The following is an 18,655-nucleotide window of genomic DNA, read 5'->3' as shown; positions in this document are numbered from 1 at the left end:
TCATATTGTGCGTTGGTATCTCAGACTTGAAAAAGCTGATGTTGGCACCTTTTTCAAGTATTAATAAACGTTTAAATGTAAAGTGTTTTATTACTCTGTGGTTAAAGGGTTACTCCACCCCAAAAGGAAAATTTTGTCATTAATCACTTACCCCCATGTCGTTCCAAACCCGTAAAAGCTTCATCGTCTTCGGAACACAATTTAAGATATTTTGGATGAAAACTGGGAGGTTTGCGACTGTCCCATTGACTGCCAAACAATTTTCACTGTCTTGGCCCAGAAGAGTATGAAAGACTTCGTCAGAGTAGTCCATCTGCCATCAGTGGTTCAACTGTAACGTTATGATACTATGAGGAACCCCCCCCCCCCCCCCAAACATAACGAATTTATTCAACAATCCGTCTCCTCTGGTTCAGCGTAGCACCATTTTGGTGAATCCCCGCTGGACGCAAAGTGTGTACGCTCTTCTGTGTCAGCTGAATACCGGATATGCTGTTTGGGTTCAAATCAAAGCGTAAATACACGTAGAAAGCGTATCCTGTATGCGGCTAACACAGAAGAGCGTACGCACTTTGCGTCCAGCGGGGGTTCACCATCAGGAGATGAATTGTTGAATAAATTCGTTATTTTTGGGGGGTCGTATAATCATGATTAATCGCATACAATAGAAAAGTTTTTGTTTGCAAAATGTGTGTGTTCTGTGTTTATTTCTTATGTATGTGTATATATAAATACACACTTACAGAATATATTTAGAAAATATTTTCATGTATTTACATGTCTATATTTATATTAATATAATTTATATTATAAATAAATATATTTAATATCTAAACAGAGCATATTTTTCTGAAATATATACATGTATGTGTGTGTATTTATATATGCATAATAAATATAATAAATATAATTTACCTCGATAAAACGATGAAGAGTTCGATAAATGTTCGATATAATGTTTATGCTCCAAAAGCGGAACGAAACTCATTTGAATCACGCCACATGGACCGTTTATCCGCTCGAATCAAAGTTCTAACTGCCACGCAGTGCGAGCTCAATGTATTTACTCGGTCACGCGAGCACTAAACAGCGCTGTGAGATCCAGTGTGAAACGCTTGAATTCAGCGATGAACACAAATGACTCGGTGATTTAAACTAGTTTATAGCCAAACAGGAGAAACACTGTGCAATGAGACGGTCAGAAGGCTTTTCAGTCTACACATCGCCCTCATTTACCATGGATTTACTGTAGTAGCACTAACTGCACCATGGTATTGTGGCAGAGATGTGGGATATTCTCACTGAATTTTATTACAGAAGTAATGTATATAATCATAATGTATGTATTTGTGATGAAGCTATAGCATGTGTGCATTTATACTGAATGTTTTTAGACTACTGTTTTTCATACAAACAGGCTACCTAAAAACAGTAATATTTTTACCATGGTATTGAGGTGCTATATGTGTGTTTTTAATTGTGTTTATCATGATTTAAATGTATGCTTCTATGGGAGATCATAAGCTTAAAAAAAAAAAAAAAAAAAAAAAAAAAAAAAAAAAACTTGCTCGGAATAACTTTAACCATATAAAACTGAGGTTGGTACAATTTTACAGATGTTACTGACTTTAAAAAGCTCTGCATCCTAGCTCAAGCTACTATCAAATGTGCATTCCCAAGAGATACAAAAAAAGTGATATTATTATTATTATTATTAATATTAGCAGGCAACCCAAACCTGTTTCTTGATTTGAAACAATATCACTCATTAGAACATGCAGAAACTAAGAAATTAATTTTTCTATTTAGATATTTATTTTAAGGAAAATTAGCAAATGGTGCAAAATTCTGGCTTTAAACTTGAAAGAAATAAAGATTTGACATTTATCGTGATAATTATCGATATCGACTGATATGAAAAAAATTATTGTGATATTTTTTTTGGCCATATCGCCCGACCCTAATTATAAATATACACAGCACACATATATTATGTACATAAAAATAAATAAATAAATATATATATATATATATACATATACATGAATAAAGCTAGGTAGCAAGCCATTTTTTATACTTAGTATTCTAATATTATGATGGGTAAGTAGTATTTTAAAAAGACTGATTTGAATTTTTATATATTATTTGATTTTAAATGATCAATTATTGGTTATTATCGGCCATGACATGAAAATAATAAATATCACTACATAAAATTTTATGACATTTCGTGACAGCTCTTCAAACGCATGTTAAATAATGATGATTATTTTATCAATTTAAATTAATTAAGTTAATGACAGTTATTATAAAATGCTATACATGAAATTCCATTCTTTTAGTTGTTTCAAGGCCCCATCCAAGTTCCCATTTCTTTTTCTAGACTGACTTGGAAGGTAGAATTCTGGACTAGATTTTGCTGTCCAAACAAGGTCTAGAGAACAGTGTGGTTACCTCAATGCTGAAGTACTGGTGTCATCTTACTGAGGAGAGAGCAGCTGTGTCCCTTATAAAGACCACCACTCATGCATTCACACAAACACATGGGTTAAAAAGACAGAACACCATTCATGCTCTCGCTGCTTGAAGAACCCCCAGGTTTAACCTTTAAGTGTCTCTTTAATGCCTATGTGCATATCATGCCATTTCTACATCATATTTTCTGTTTCCGTTTCACTGCATCAGCGGCAATTGAAGCACATATGTTTTCACAGTATTCTTAACCACACCATAGAACCATTTTTCATTTTTGTAGTAAGATATAAACATGAATAATTGGTCCTCGTGTGAACATCTTTTAATCATTTTATTATGCAAGACACCGAATGCATTATTAGGTAAATGATGAAATGACTGCCTTTATTCTGGTTAACATGCGAATGCTTGATTAATGAACGCAGGCAGCTCAGACATCTGTCATGCTTGGACGTTTTCACGTAGTCTCCACGACACTGATTTCCATTTCGTGAATCAGACATATTTGGTTGAGCTCAAAATATGTCATCATCAGTAGTACTGAATTCCTTAAAATTCCCCTCGAGCTAAAATGATGTGTGGTGACCTCATTCCTGGCGTGTGGTTAAAAGGAAAACAAATGAGAACCTGAAAAATCAAATTCTGTTTATTTTTAGTTTGGGATTAATCTGTGCAAAGCATTAGAAGTTCGGCTCTAAATATGGTGAATGGCTTCTCCTTTCTGTTTGCATCTGTGTGGATATTTTGGTTCTTGTGTGACGGTGGTGTTTTGTCGTCAATTTATCCAGATTATGTTTTTTTCCCTCTGCTAAATGTAAGTGTTAGTGGATGAAATATCCAATTGCATAAAACCGACAACCATGACCTACATAAATTAAATGCTGTTTTGATTTTCAAATGCTAAATATTTATCTCATGAAGATCCAGTAACATTTTTTTTCTTTTGTTTATTGAATACATTGATGTCCTTAAAGGGATAGTTCACCTGAAAATTAAAATTCATTATTTGCTCACCTTCATGTCGTTTCAAACCTGTATGACTTTCTTCTGTAGAACACAACAGAAGATATTTTGTAAAATATCTTGTGTTTTTTTTTGTTCATACATTCAAAGACAATAAGGTCCAATGTTGTTGACTTTCATTATATGGACAAAAAAATAATGTTTTTCAAAATAGCAGCTTCTTTACCCATCAGCTCTCTGTCACCGTCTGACTCTGTGTGCTTTTTCCTTCCAGAACAAAGCAGAGAACTCGCTGTCATCTTGTCAGCTCTTGTCTAGTGTAACCTGTGCATACCCGACACAGATATTTCCCTTGGGAACACACACAAAGTCATTTACTGCAACCTTGTACCTGATTCTGCAGCGTGATGTAGGAGGTGATAGAATAAGATCTTAATGATTTCAATCCCATGTTCTTATAAAGACAGAGATAACGGCAACTCTTCCTCTGTTTTTCCTGTCCGTAACTGGCTTACTAATGATATATGACCTAACACTGCGATTAGCTCTGTTTCACATTCAGGGTTATTCAGGATACTTGAGTTAAAAAGGCTTAAAGGGATAGTTCGCCCAAAAATGAAAATTCTGTAATCATTTACCCCCCCTCGTGTCATTCAAAACCTGTATGGCTTCCTTTCTTCTGTGGAACACAAAAGAAGATGTTTTGAAGAATGTTGGTAACCAAACAGTTTTGGTTGACTTCCATTGTATGGACAAAAAACACAAAATATCTCAAAATGTCTTCCTTTGTGTTATTATAAACAAAGAAAATTATACAGGTTTGGAACGAAATGTAGGAGAGCAAACATCTTGATCATTAATAAAATATGGGACTTTTTTTATAATACTTTTGCATTAGCATTAATGGCCTGTATTGTGGAGCACTTGGTAAATGAATAAATGGACTGCAAAATGCTTTTAAAAATCTTTGAACGCAGTGTTGCTGTTAGCATGACTGGACGGCACAATCGCACAACCTAGTGTTGCATGTGTTGGGTAGCGGACGCACTAACGGGGTTACAGTGGCGTGAGAGCAAGGGTTGGCCATCACTCCCGCACAGCTGAAACAGCAAACATTGAAGCCAATTGCTGAAACCGTACACTCCTGCATCTCTCATTTTGCTGCTGTTCTCTCTCTTACATCAGCCTTTTGATCTGATTCCTTTCCAATTCTTTCTCTCATTCTCCCTTATTGTAGTTTGGGGTTCTGTGTTATTAGTATTCTTACTATTACCCTGGCTAGGGCTCTGTGGTGGTCCCTGGAACTGTTTGAAGGAAAGTTGAGAAATTTGGCATGCTGATTGGGGTGGGACTGAATTGTCCTCAGAACAACTTTAGGGTCTCACGTTCAAGCTGTCAGCTACATTTTTTTGCACATTTTTTGGTCTAGAAGAAAAAACGTTGACACCCTATTGAGGACAGCACCACCCAGGGGTAAAAAAAAAAAGTTTGTCAACATTTTACGTCATACCCTCTTTGTATATCTTAGGTGATGCAGAGTCCACTAACTCACGAGACTCTTTTGTCATGCCAGGACATTTTGAATTTTAGGAAAAACAGTTTTTGTCTTCTCAAAATTTGTCCAGTCTTTATCCAATTTGGGTCAAATAATCTAAAAAAGTCCATGTCTGACAAAAAATGATTGACTAGGCTATATATTTTATATTCAGAATGGTTTACTTGTAAGATGCTAACAAATTTGACATGAAGTCGATAAACTGACAGTGTTTTTCGCAATGCTATCGGCAACTGAAATGAAACTTTGTCACTAACGCTAGGAGCCTTTACATTAACTTTAAAAATTTGATATTGGATAGAATATAGGAAAAGTGTTCCATACAACTCTCAGATCTCAAAACTACCATAGTATCCTATGTCATCAACAAATTGCGAAATGTATGGGATCAGTGTACGAACAACAAATCATATGAAACGAACCCTACTGTGGGTAAAATATTCAATAATTGCTGGAATCAAATCATTTATACACAATGCAGAACTATTTAAGTTTTTAATATCAAATGAAGATCCATCGATATGCCAGAGTCCAGTATCTCTTAAACATATTTTATTAAATTATATTGGTTTAAGTTCTCTTATGAACATTTTAATGAAAAATTTAAAAACCTTCACCATGAAAATAGCCAAGGAAGCTGGAAAAGCAGTAAAACACCAACCAGACAGCCAACCAACTAACTGATAGACTAAAGCCATAATTTGTTTTGAAATGCTTGGAAAACATTAAATGAAAGTGTATTGTAAATGTTTTGCGTTTGACTGAAGTACCAGTTGTTTTTTGAAGTCGTACTACTAGACCAGACTTGACTTTATAATACAAATGTAGCTCAACTTTATCCAGCACAAATACACATGTTAATTGGACAACAATCGCTGTACCCTAAGGCTATCGAAGCAGTTTGTTTACAGCGCCACCTAATAGTAAAACTTCAAATATTTATTTATGCTTATAACTTTGTAATTTCGTTTACATTTGAGTACAATTCAATATAATGCTTGGCCTCAGTAATTGCTGCTTGCAGCTGTATTTCTCATTATTATTATTTTACTTGCTGCTGTCTCTTTTTCTCATGGGGCGCTACAGTTCTATGGCGGTACAGCTGTGGTTTTTGTCTAGGGCCATCTGCACACATTGTCTCCTTCGCTCTTGAGGCTCAGTATGGCCGATCTCCGCCATGTTTTAATGGAAGATTTCTGGCTGGCCTCCTCTCATCACAGGAGATGCAGGCAGCAGTATGGAGAGCCGGGAAATATGCCAGAGAGGGAGGAGGGACAGGGAGAAAAAAATCCCCTCTTTCTACTTCCAATGTGACACACTTGGTGTGCGGGTGTATGAGTGTTTATGAGTGTTTACTCATGTGAATATGCACGCTTCTCTCAGATGGAGCTCTGAAAGCAATTGTGCACTTGAAACAACAAGGCCCGGTCGGCCAATCAGATCCAGCCATGGGATATTTCTTTGTAGAGGTTTATAAAATGTTACCTCATGTTAATGTTTTATTTTTTTTTTGTTGGATTTAATTGATTAATGAAATATGTTTTTCTTTGCTGTCTCTCTTAGAGAGGGCTCTTTTATCCTGCACACTTGCTTCGACGTGAATGTTTACGCATCTTTTCCATGATCTGCCTTCAGCAAGGATTTAGTGAATCTTAACCACTACATGTTTTCTTCTGGGGATTACAGCCAATGTTTATATTATTCAAATGCTACATAAGCACTCCTACAGTCCATCTTGAGGGCAGCAGGCAGCACTTTTCTTTCTTTTTTTCCTTATTTTTCTTGTCTTCTATTTTGCAAGTCTTTATCAAGTGCTTTACCAGAATGTGTTACAAGCTTTTAAAAAGGCTAGATTTCGTTGATGTTTGTTTTATGTTATTAGTTTACTCTTTAGGCTATTTAAATATTGACATTTTAGGACATTTGACTTAGTCAGAGCTGTGTTCTATTGGTTTGCATATATGTCTGACAGAATAAGTTAAGGCGCTTGTCCTAAAAAATAGTATGCACAAAACATTGTCTTTAGAAAGTATGGGGTTGGTAAAAATTGTTTTGAAATAATATTGCTTATGAAATTGCTTATGCTCACCCAGCCTGTATTTATTTGATCAAAAATACAAGTTAAAACAGAAATATTCTGAAATATTACAATTTAAAATAACTATTGTCTATTTTTATGTATTTTAGAATGTAGTTTATTCCGTTGATGCCAAAGCTGAATGGTCAGCAGCTGTTACTTCAGGCTTCAGTATCAGATGATCCTTCAGAATTTTTCTAATGTGTGGATTTGGTGCTCAAGAATTATTTTTTTTATCATCAATGTTGAATATTTTCGTGGAAAGTGATAGAATTTTTTCAGGATTGTTTGATGAAGAGAACTTTCAAAAGAACAGCCGTAGCAACCGCAGTTTTTAGTGTGTGTGTGTGTGTGTGTGTGTGTGTGTGTGTGTGTTTTTTCTTTAATTTAAACAAATCATTTTTGATATAGGCCACATATTCTATTTTGGTGCATCCATAGGAAAAATACAGCCTGTTTGACTCCGCTCTGGCACATTTTTACCTATTGTTTTCTTGTTTAGTTCCAAGGACCAAATTACATTGTATTAAAGAAACAAAAACAGTTTTCAGTTACTGAGTAAAAAAAGACCTTCTCAAAGCTGGAATGTCAGATCCACGTGACTGTTGCCATCTGAACATTTTGCTTGCTGCACACAGTGAATAGAAACATTTGCTGAAGTTATCAAAGACTCAGACAGAACAAGGAGACTCACTGCGCTGAGGAAACCGAGAGGAAGAGCGAGGGAGACAGGGAGGCCGCCATCAGAAATAAATAACCTGCGGTGGAGGAAGGGTTTATCACAGTTCCTCTGCAGTACTAACAGGTGTGCCTGTGTGTGTGTGTGTGTGTGTGTGTGTGTGTGTGTGAGTGATTCAGAGTGTAAAAGCTCCAGGATGAGGGCAAGGGCTGTGTGTTGAGGGGATGTACGGGGTTAAAAAGGTTGTGCCCTTCCCACCTGTAGCCTGTCAGCTGTTGCCTGCTGAAATGTCAGCTGTTTCTGAGAAGTGTGTGTGTGTGTGTGTGTGTGTCTTTGAGAGAGAGTGAGCTCCTTTGAGTGTTCAGTAGGATGGTAGAAGCTGTGTGTGTGTGGGCTGCTTCTCTCATGTTAAATACCTTTTTTAACACCAGAGACCCATCTCTTCTCACCCTCCTAAACGTTGGAGAGAGAAGACAACATCTGATGGCTCTGTCATAGTAAAGGCCCTGACGTTTACTCATGTCCTTGACTGGTGTAGACTGATCAACAACAATTTAACTATTTAATTTAAACACTATTTAATGTAATATTTAGCAAATCTCAATGAATATCCTTTCATGCTGTACGTTATAATTTTGTGATGCCTAAATTCATTTGTAGAGAGTGATTTTAGTTTTTACTGTTTTTTTTTTTACTGTGAGCACTTTTCGCAGTATATATTATTTCAAAGTAGCTTAACAGAAAATGCTTGTTTCAGTGTTAAAATTAGGAAGTATTCTGTTATCAGCCAGACATAAGTGTACTGAAGTAATGTTCATATGGAAGTAATATACTACAGATAGAATCTAATTCATTTTATATGGTTAGTTTCTTTCGGTTCAGCAGACACATCAGATGTGTTAGGCAGCAATTACAACTTGTGCTCCTATTGATTACAATATAATGATAATATTGCAATATATAAAGATAATATTACAGCTTTGTATGTGTATATGTTGATCCAAAATTGGCAGATTTGAAATTGTGTATTGGAAATATGAATAAATAAACACATTTACATGAACACTTTCATTAAATGTGATTAGAATCGTTCCCAGGCCACCTCTGAATTTCAGTGATCAGAGCACAGACAATGCGTGTTACTATCAGGTGTAAATGGGGCCATAGAGAATTGAGTGTGGGCTCTTTTGACGAGAACCAGTAAATAAACCTCTAGGAACCCCATAGTAACTTGCTTAAACCACACAGCACCTGCATAGCCCTGAATTTGGCAAGTCCAAAGTGTTGTCTGTAGTGCTTTACATTTTTGTGTTTATTTTCTGTGAATGTCTAGAGTAAATCTTGACAGATATGGAATAAGTCTTGGTTTAACAGAAGCTCTGGCTTGTACCTGTTCAAGAGCTGTTTGAAGGGTCCGAGGAAATGATTTCAGATTGTGGCACTGGCAAAGGCAAAGGTTGCGTTGTCTGTTAGGGCTCATCTTGACCTTTACCCTTTAGCTGTGATCATCTGACTAGGTCGGGAGATCCAGTGTTTCTCTGAATTACAGAGCATTTTAGTGATGACAACAGGATGGAAGATTCGACTGATTCTTTTCAGCACATTTCTTTTACATCAGTCCATGAGAACAGCATGTTTTATTCTTCAGCTAGATTTCACTGAGGGACATCTGAAATGTTATAGCACTTCTGGAAGAAGCTTTTAACAGTGATATTTGTCTGCAGAACTCAACTCGGGTCATTTAAATAGGACAGTGCTTGTTCTGTTATTTGGTCTAGTTAGTTAAAAGGCCACATGTACGCAGCTGTTCCTGGTATGGGAATTCTTTTATGACAGTGCGTTTTCTGGGAAAGGTGATATGGAAAGACGTGATGGAGTAACTGACCGTTTTTTTTCCGCCCATACCTCATATGCGAAACTAAAAGATCCCTGAAAATCACACTTCTTCCTGGATTTATGGTAATACTGTGTTGTATTTGTATGACAACGCACAAATAGGGAAACGAAACAATCTTTGCTCATATCCTGTCTAAAATCTTCTTTCGTTCATAGTTTGTAGAATGTAAAACGAGTTTACACTGTAGTCTGACCGTAAGAGAATGAATGAAAGTGTCAGATATCATTCTCCATATACAATTTTATTAAAAATTGTAAGCAATTAATTAGGAATTTTTTCTTGTCAGTAATTTGGATTTAAAAAAAAAAAAATCTGTTCTGCCAACCTTTTTACTGGTCTTATTAAAACAGTTATCTATTTATTTATTTATTTTGTGTGTGTTAAGTGTTTAAAAATGTTACTTTTCACTAAATGTGACATTTGTTTTCTTAAAGATAATTTTATTTAAAAAAGATGGCTTGCAAAATATATTCTTTTTGTTGTTGTTTTTTTAAAAATACAAAATAATATAATTTTCCTTACATTCTTTTGTATTTAAATTTGCCAAAATAATGCAGCTATAATGTAACTACATGAATTCATTAAATACATTTTTGCTGAAAAACTAACTATAACATACATTAGCCAACATTAGCTGATGCCATGTACACCAAAAACTTCCATATTTGATGGGGACATGGGCAATATGCACATTAAAGTGTTTCTACAAACTTGAATATGCGATTCTTTCTCTACAAAGAAAGTGAAAGAGAGTTAACAAGGAAACAGGATCTTAGCAGACTGATGACCAGTCAATGATTTTTGTTGTTCTAGCAATTGCGTCCTCTTGATTTTGGCCTGTGTGTTTTACGTTAAAGATGTTTGTAGATATATATATTTTTTCTCACTAATGGCAGATTTCCAGCTTCATTTTAGCATAGGGAGGGGTTTAATTTCCCCCCGTTCACTTATCCACAACATTTATCCATATAAGTTACTCTTTGTGAGAAACCGCAGTGTCCAGACCTCCTCCTCAACCCGTAACGTTCTCAGTGCCAGAGCGTGATTTTGTGCCCAAAATGTTTTTTTTTTTCTCGTCCCTCCCATTGGAAACTCATTGACATTGCAGTTTTACAGACCCATGGCCTTTGCATTCCCACACTCCCCGAAAGCCCTTCTGAGATTTAGAGGTCAGGAAAGGGCAAATCTTGAGATTTGTTCTTGGTGAAACCGTGATTGTTCTTCTGAAAAGACTGAAGACAACAGGTTATTGCTACTTTATGTTTCCATACTAAATGTAGAGCTAAAAGATCCAGCGTGGGGTGTCGCCTGCAGCAGCTTTGGACCTGAAAAGTTGAATTTGCTACAGCCGTGACAGCAGAGACATCGCAAGGGGGTGTCGGAACAAAAGGTTTGTAGGCAGCTGCTACTACAGAGGATCTGACATACTGACAAGCGTCCCAATCCTGACACCCATCCACCCTCTCAGTTACATCTAAAGACACTGATGGATTGAAGGCAGTTGCTAAAGGCATATTAGGGCAAAAGGTGAGGGTGGGGGTCTCTGAGAGGAGTGCTGGGGGTCTGAGCGCTCTGCATTAGAAGCTCATTGCTGAACAGGTCTCCACTGTCAGCCAGGTCATGGGACGAGCTATGCTGTAGTCCGCTTGGATTTTATTTGTTTCTTGATTGGGTCACTGGAAAGGAACTGTCAGGATCAAATCAGAGGCTTTTTGTTCATCGTTACTTATAAGGGGTAAGAAGAAGCTTAATTTGATACCAGTAACACTATATTAAGATAGTGTAACTTCAAGTTTCTTTTTATGTATTTCATACTTGAATGCTTTGGTTTCCGTAAAAATAACTGAATGTGACACAAAAATAGAGCAGTAACATCCTAAAATAGTTTAATAGTTTGTTTTTTTAGATTTGTATATTCCGTAAACGTCACTAAGAGATCAGGTTGACATGAACAATGTGTTGCCTTCAGGGTATTTCCGAGCGTTGATGAGTGGTGTGGTGTGACAGGACCATGTGCTGTAATGCATGACAGCTTCACTCTACACGCAGAGCAGTCCACATCTCTGTCTGCCTCTCTCAATCTTTTTTTTTTTACTTTTTTTTTACTTTTTATGTACCTTTGTCACAATACTTCTTCTTTTCAGTCTGTTGGAATAGGAATTCAGTTGTGTTATTTTTTTATATATATATATATATATATATATATACGGTCTAATGATTTTACCAGCAGTTTCAGTCTTAGTTCAATATGAAAAACGTACATTGCCTTTCAGAAGTTGAGTTTTTTAAAGAAATTAATCGTTTTATTCAGCAAGGACATATAAAATTAATTAAAAGTGACTAAAGATTTTATAATGTTATAAAAGATTTTTATTCCATTTAAATAATTCTTTTGAACTTTCTACTCTGTCCAAGAATCCTAAAAAAGCGTTACAGTTTAATTAGCACAACTGTTTTCTGCATTGATAATAATATGTTTCTTGATATAAAAAAAAAAGTTCACTCAAGAACAGATTTACAGTATTGTTTGGATAATAATTGTACTTTTTCTGGTGAGAACTGTGTAGACATGGCAGAAAAACGATTGTTGTTTTAAGTACTTTTCACTTGAGAAAAAGTATGTCAATATTAGCAGGAAAGAAAGATCAGTATGTATGTTTATAGCTGCCAGTCTTGTGGCGTATCAGATTATTGTGTCTCATTATCCAGCATTATTTGCGCTTCTCTTTCACCCTTGAGCTTTACTACAGAAACACGAATGACATCTTTTTCCTTGTCTAGCTTGTCTTCTGATTGTGATTTTGAGATATAACTGAACTGACAAGCTTATCTTTTGTTCGAACCAAAAAATCTTTTGTTTCATTGTGTAACCAACCGCAAATGACATGTTCATGACGAACCACTGGCAACACACCCTCCTTTCCAATTGTCACATTGATGTCACCAACGTTACGCTGCAAGGGAAGGTGTGTGTGAGTGTGTGTCTCCAATAGGGATGTAACGATTACCGGTTTGACGATAAATCATGATAAAATTCCCCACGGTTAGTATTACTGTTTCATATTTTAATCCTCATTAAAACCGTATTCGATTACCTCAATCTGAACAACTCACGATAAATAAATACTGTCCAGCATAAAGCAAAGTTTTAAGTACCAGTCTCACGAGCGCACGGCAGCAGAGTAGTTTCGTTTTTAGTGAAAATAGGGCAGAAAAGCTGGGAGGTTTAAAAAGAGTGCTGAGGGAATTATACAAATGAATATATCAATGAATTAATTATATGAATGTACCTCTGAAGGTTCTGTCTACAGAAACGATTCGATGGCATTTTGTTTTCATCTTCGCTCCATGCAATACCTAAAGGAAGTGTTCTTAAACACAATACTGCTTTGTTCGCAGAGTTCACGGGAATCAGCTGTAATTCAGCTTTTGCGTTTAAAGCACAACCTGCTGACAGAGAGTGGATTTACAGACACTTATTTACATTCAGCCTGTGTGCAGTTTCTGTCTGGCCAAAAAATTGACCAAATTTGCATGCCCTGCTGTAAATTTTAACCGGTTGATGAAAAACAAGCTTATGTGGATTCTACATACTTAAACAATTCAACAATTCAGATAAGCTATATAGAATTATTTATGGAGCAGATAAAATACAAATAATCATTTATTAATCAATTATCATTTTGACTTGACCCTTTTCTTTAAAGGCTGAAATGTGAGGTTTACCTCTTATATGAAACTTTTTCAAAGCTTTATTTGAACATTTACATTATTTATTTGAACATGCGATTAAACTGGTGTCAGTCAAGTTGTCATTTAAAATCCAGACCTCATTGGTAATGTTATTATTGTTTTAGTGATCATGCAAATAAAAAGTCATTTTATTTGCTGTTTGTTGATTTTTAAGTATAAAACTTGAAGTGATTTGTGTGTCGGTACTTTTTGAACATCTCCATTTTAACAATACCGTGATAATACTGATAACCGTGATAATTTTGGTAACTATAATCGTGATAAGAAATTTTCATACCGTTACATCCCTAGTCTCCAAGATCTTTTGTGGCAGATCAGGGTCATGGTGGGTGAGAGGGAAAAAGATTTACCTGGCCCTAGAACAGCATGTTAGCCTGCATGTCGGTATTTGCCGCCTGATGAAGTAGCCTGAGAGTTTTGTCACTTTGGGTTTGTTCAGCCGTGCGGCAGTGCTGTAAACCGACAAGTTTGACCACATTGTCCACACTGATGCTGGAAATGATAAGCTGGTGTAAACAACAGCTTATAGTACTGTAGACAACACAACAGACAACTGTCTTTCGTCTGTTCACAAGTGTTTTGTTTGTCAAATGAGTAGAAGAAAAAACTAGTTGAATCCTACGGCTTGACACGGGGGTTGAAAGTGGTAACCTAGCATTGTAGTTTGCTTTCAGAGTTGACAAGTCAGACAGCAATGGTGTGACTGACAAGCTAAAGACCACGGATCCATTACACCCCTCCTCCTGTAATGCTGTCCTTGCAGTGCTGTACCCACCGCCCTCCCCCATCTCAGAGATTGGGTTACACTTGTGGTTTGGTAGATGTTACACAACCTATCTCCCCGCTCCTGGAGGAAGTCCAGTGACGGCACTCACCATCGAACACCACCATATCGTCAGTATACGTTGTGTACTGGACAAATGGCTGTGTTGAAAAGCAGAAATCATGCGCTGTGGTCAGCAGCCGAGTAGCCATATTGGACAGGGTGAGTTCCTGCCGTGCGGGGAGGTTGAGTCAACAGGCTGGAAATATCCTGCAGTTGGTGCTGGCAGTACAACCCCAAGGTTGGAGTAAATCGCTGGAGGGTCTCACAGGACTCCATTTTTGCCCCAGTTTAGCTGCAGCTAATGTTTTGAACAGCACTCAGCTAAAAAAAAAAAAAAAAAAAACCTATGAGCATGAGGGTGTCTCCTCAAAACACCTTTGCTCCACCACAATGGCTTTGTGGTTCCATGTTGGACCAGCCAAGCTTGTTTTTTGTCTTCTACATAGGTCATATAGCAGATAAGCTTGCCTTGATTTCCTTCTAGTATAGTTTGGGAATTGAGCTTAAAATCAACATGAAACAGCATTTGTGACCTATTTAGCTTTTTTGATAAGAGGTTTTACCATTCTGGCTGATACTGATACTTTGATGATTGGTCAGATGGTAATCTGATACATGGCCTATTAAAATGTTGCTATTTTATAAAAAAAAAAAAGAATGGTAAATGCTACAAGTGTTCAAAAAATTGAAAAGAGAATTGCTAAAGGTTGCCTTTAACAGTGTTAATAGGGGAAATGAGCACTGACCTATACATTAAAAAATCTTTAATAACAGCCGATAACTGATATGGTACCAAAATATTGTCCATACATATCCATAATGTTGCTTATTTCTGAGCAAAAAGGGATATTCAACAAGATTTCAGCTTGATTTTATCCATTGGGAATTGCTTTGATGAAAAGCGGCCTCTAAATGACAGGTAGTTCAGAGGGATGAGTTGCTTTTTTGAAGACCATTTTTAAAATTTGCAATCACACATGCAAATGAATTATGCACCTCAAGACCAGGAATAAGTATTAAGAAAAGTAAATTGTGTCCATTTTGATTTAGTCATTAGCATTTGAGTTTTCTAGTGATAAAAATGATTTATTGCTGATATTATGAGATAATTCGCATGGTCAGTTCCAATTATTTTCAAATTGCCAGTGGATTGGAAACAATTTTTTTGTTTATTATGAATTTATTTAAAGTAAATGTGTAAAATGCATTTTCATTTCAGTAAGTTTGCTAAATGAAATTTCCACTTGGAATTATTGATTTGTATTATATATATATATATATATATACATATGCATTTTTTGGTGCACTGGACTCCATTCACATGTCAAAATATCTCAATCAACACGTTTAGCTTTCTTCTTCAGTACAAAATAGCTTTTATTGGCTCTGGGAGTGCAGAGATATTGTTGGCGGTCACAGAGCTGTGGTCATGGGGCGTTTTGTATAGCACCAATGTACGGAAACTGTAAACGGCCGAATTAAACAACTCTCTGTCCCAGTCGGTGACCTCCCGCTCTGAGCTGGGAAGGTGATGGATTTCTCAGCACAGCTTTGGACCTGGTCCAAGCCCAGTTCTGGCACGGTCCCTTATCTCCAAGCCCCAGGCCACTCTGCCTCTAGTTACCGGCAGGGATAACAAAACTGGACTCTCTCACACACACCCCGCGGAGGAGATATGCTTACACACGCATACGCGCTCGCGCAGAATACCATATGCCCACACATGGATGAGGGCAGCGTGCACTTATCCCAGCGGAGCTCTGCTACTTCAGAGTCCTTGCGAGAAGCACTGCAGCTAAACCGTTTGGGTCCGAGCTACTTGAAGATGGAGAATTACTCGATATAGTGAAAGGTCATAAACTTGTGACTTTTTTTTCTCTCTTGGGTTCTTCTTCACTAGCTGCGTGTGTCTTTGGACATGTTTACACCAAGGTGTTTTCTTTCACTTGTTTACAAGCCTGTATAAATGTTGTTTTGCTTGTGTTGCACGCTGATGCTTGGTTCCGCAGGATTTCCTCAGTGGTATGAGCAAGCCACAACTCAAAATTATAACACCTTCCCCTGTATGTTTGTGTGACAGCTGCATCATACAACGGCTCACCTTTTTGCTCTGAGTGCAGTAAGAAATACCTTGTGCTGACACGTGTGTGTATGTGTGCTTGTGCGCTCATGTACATAAATGTGTTTATTTGTTGTGCATTAGTTTTCATGAGCATGACTAATTTTCAAGATAAGAATGTTTTTGTCTTTGTTGCGGGGGGTTCCCCTAGTAGAGGAAACGGAAAGGAACAACTGTTTTATCAGTAACCTTCTTTGTTTTGTCTTTATTGTTTAATTGCGGAGCTTACTAACCCTTAAGGTCAGAGATCTAAACAAACCCCAGAGTTCCCCAACTTTGTCATGTAACCTGTCCCATACCGTTTGTTCCACAAACTGTGTACTGTTATTTTTCTCAGCAATGAGACTTGCAATTTGCACCTGCCAGAGGATAAACTGCATAAAAAAAGCTTCTCACATTGACTGAGGAACCCTTGCAGTATCTGGATTCTTTTGACTTCAAGCTCATTTTAGCAACCGCATTACAATACACAGTACACACTAACACCATGGTATTTGCGGTGCAAGTGTTGCATGGGCAAACACTACTCTTATTTTCCTACTACAATGTAATAATTATTTTAGTCGGTCTTACAGTCACCATCATTCTTTCTTTCTTAACAAAATTATATGCATATTTGATATTTCAAACATAATGCTGTCAATAAAATGAAATATTCTAATCATTTTTTATTCCGTTTATTTTTATTTATTTTTTTAATTTTATACAAGAATATAAAAAAAGATTAGATAATTTAAAAAAATATATAGAGTTAAATTTAATATTTAATTTATCTTAAATTCTGTGAAAAAATCTATTTTTTTCCTAATAATATCCTCTTGCAGCCCCCAGTTTGAATAACATTATCAAGTTTCAGCATTATCAAGCAGTACTTTGAGTTCTCTGTGGTTAGAGAGTCTGACTGTGAGGAACCGCAGTCCGAGGACACTTTCCAGGTCCCTTGTGAAGCGACTGAGATCAGAGCTGGGAATTAGCCCCTCTCAGCACTCACAGGGTGAAAGGTCAAACTCCGACTCTCATTGCAGATAAAGAAGTCTTTTCATGTATTGGCCTCACAGACCAAAACACACAAACGCACTCCGAGTCACTTTGAACTCAAGCCTGTGCTGCTGACGCCCGGCTGAGGAAACCTTTCCTGTCCACACATCCTCTCCATTTGGAGTTAGAAAACTCACGTAAACACTCAATGTTTTACTGTGAAAGAAGTGATGAAGCTTGTGACAGGGATTGTTTTGTCATGCCCAGCACCTTGGATCGTGTACAAGAGTAGTTGAGCTGTTCTGACCTTTTCTGTCACTGTAGATGTTAGAACAAACAAACAGTAACGGTGAGTTTGTAGCCGTAGATGTCTTTCTCAGTTGTTTTATTATGAAAGGAGAACACTGAAGTTAACCGAGTGAACGGCTATTGTTTCTTAAGACTCTTTTCGCAGTCTTTAATTAACGACAGACCGGAAGTCATTCATTAGTACGGGAGCTGTGTAGAGTTGCGATCGTATGCATATACAGAATTTTCAGGCCCGATTTGAACTTTGACGTGAACTTTTGAACTTTTCACTAGATTGTTTGCGACCACCAATCAAAACTGATGCCATAACCTCACAATTATATAGCAGTTTTTTTTTTATGTGGCAAAAATCTAATTTTACTATTACAGATGTTTTGTTGTTTTGTTCTGTTTCCTTAAGCTTAAATGCCTGTTATGGGAAATATATTTCCTGTCTGTTTCTCAGAAGGAAAAAATTGCCTAGAAGAGTTGATACTTTTGCGTGCTCACGGATTGCTATGATGTAATTTTGACATGTCCGTTGGCTCGAACAAACCACAACCCTTTGAAAGTGTTTACTTTACCATAAGGAATTTGTTTTGCAGGAACAAGGAGGAAGAGCTTTACCCAATCGCTCTTTTTACGATGCTTCTACTCAACAATAACTCTGAACTACACTTATGAATCGTGTGCTTTCTCCAAGAGGCCTAGAATTCATGTCAAGTCTCGACTTGACGGGAACATTTGGGCTATTTGTTGCTTTTTATTGCAAGGAAAGTGGCAAGGAAGTAAGAAGTTGTCACTTAAGGTTGTCTCTGAGCATGTGCACTTTGACCTAAAAAGAGGAAATGAGGAAGTTTGCAGGCTTCCCTGATCAGGGAGTCGGCTTGTGTCAGCAGTCATGTGGGGATGTGTGAGCGTGAGTGTGTACAGTCTGGATGTGTATATAGAATTCTGTTTTAAGCCCTTGGTTGTTTTTTAATCGAAGCCAGAGATAATAATAGCATGTTTTAAAATTATCCTGGCCCATATGACAATTCTTAGG

General features: G+C 36.9%; 1 protein-coding gene across 13 annotated transcripts in view; it reads left to right on the top strand.

Annotated features, from left to right (window-relative positions):
- The window catches only part of LOC306887113 (myocyte-specific enhancer factor 2D homolog), a 57,273-nt gene that overhangs the window by 3,000 nt on the left and 35,618 nt on the right, over positions 1-18,655 (top strand). For 2 of the 13 annotated variants that reach the window (XM_079444630.1, XM_079444635.1), the window contains exon 1: positions 11,234-11,381. The exons of 9 other annotated variants lie outside the window; for them this stretch is intronic. The gene's annotated coding sequence lies outside the window, so the exon portion shown is untranslated. Of the gene's footprint in view, positions 1-11,233; positions 11,382-18,655 lie in introns of those variants that run through there. 2 more of the 13 variants (XM_079444637.1, XM_079444628.1) reach the window with 1 other exon arrangement.

The sequence above is a fragment of the Barbus barbus genome (assembly GCF_936440315.1).
Source record: "Barbus barbus genome assembly, chromosome: 21".
Taxonomy (NCBI): Eukaryota; Metazoa; Chordata; class Actinopteri; order Cypriniformes; family Cyprinidae; genus Barbus; species Barbus barbus.
The sequence above is the reverse complement of the archived record's forward strand: the minus strand, read 5'-3'. Positions and strand labels throughout refer to the sequence as shown.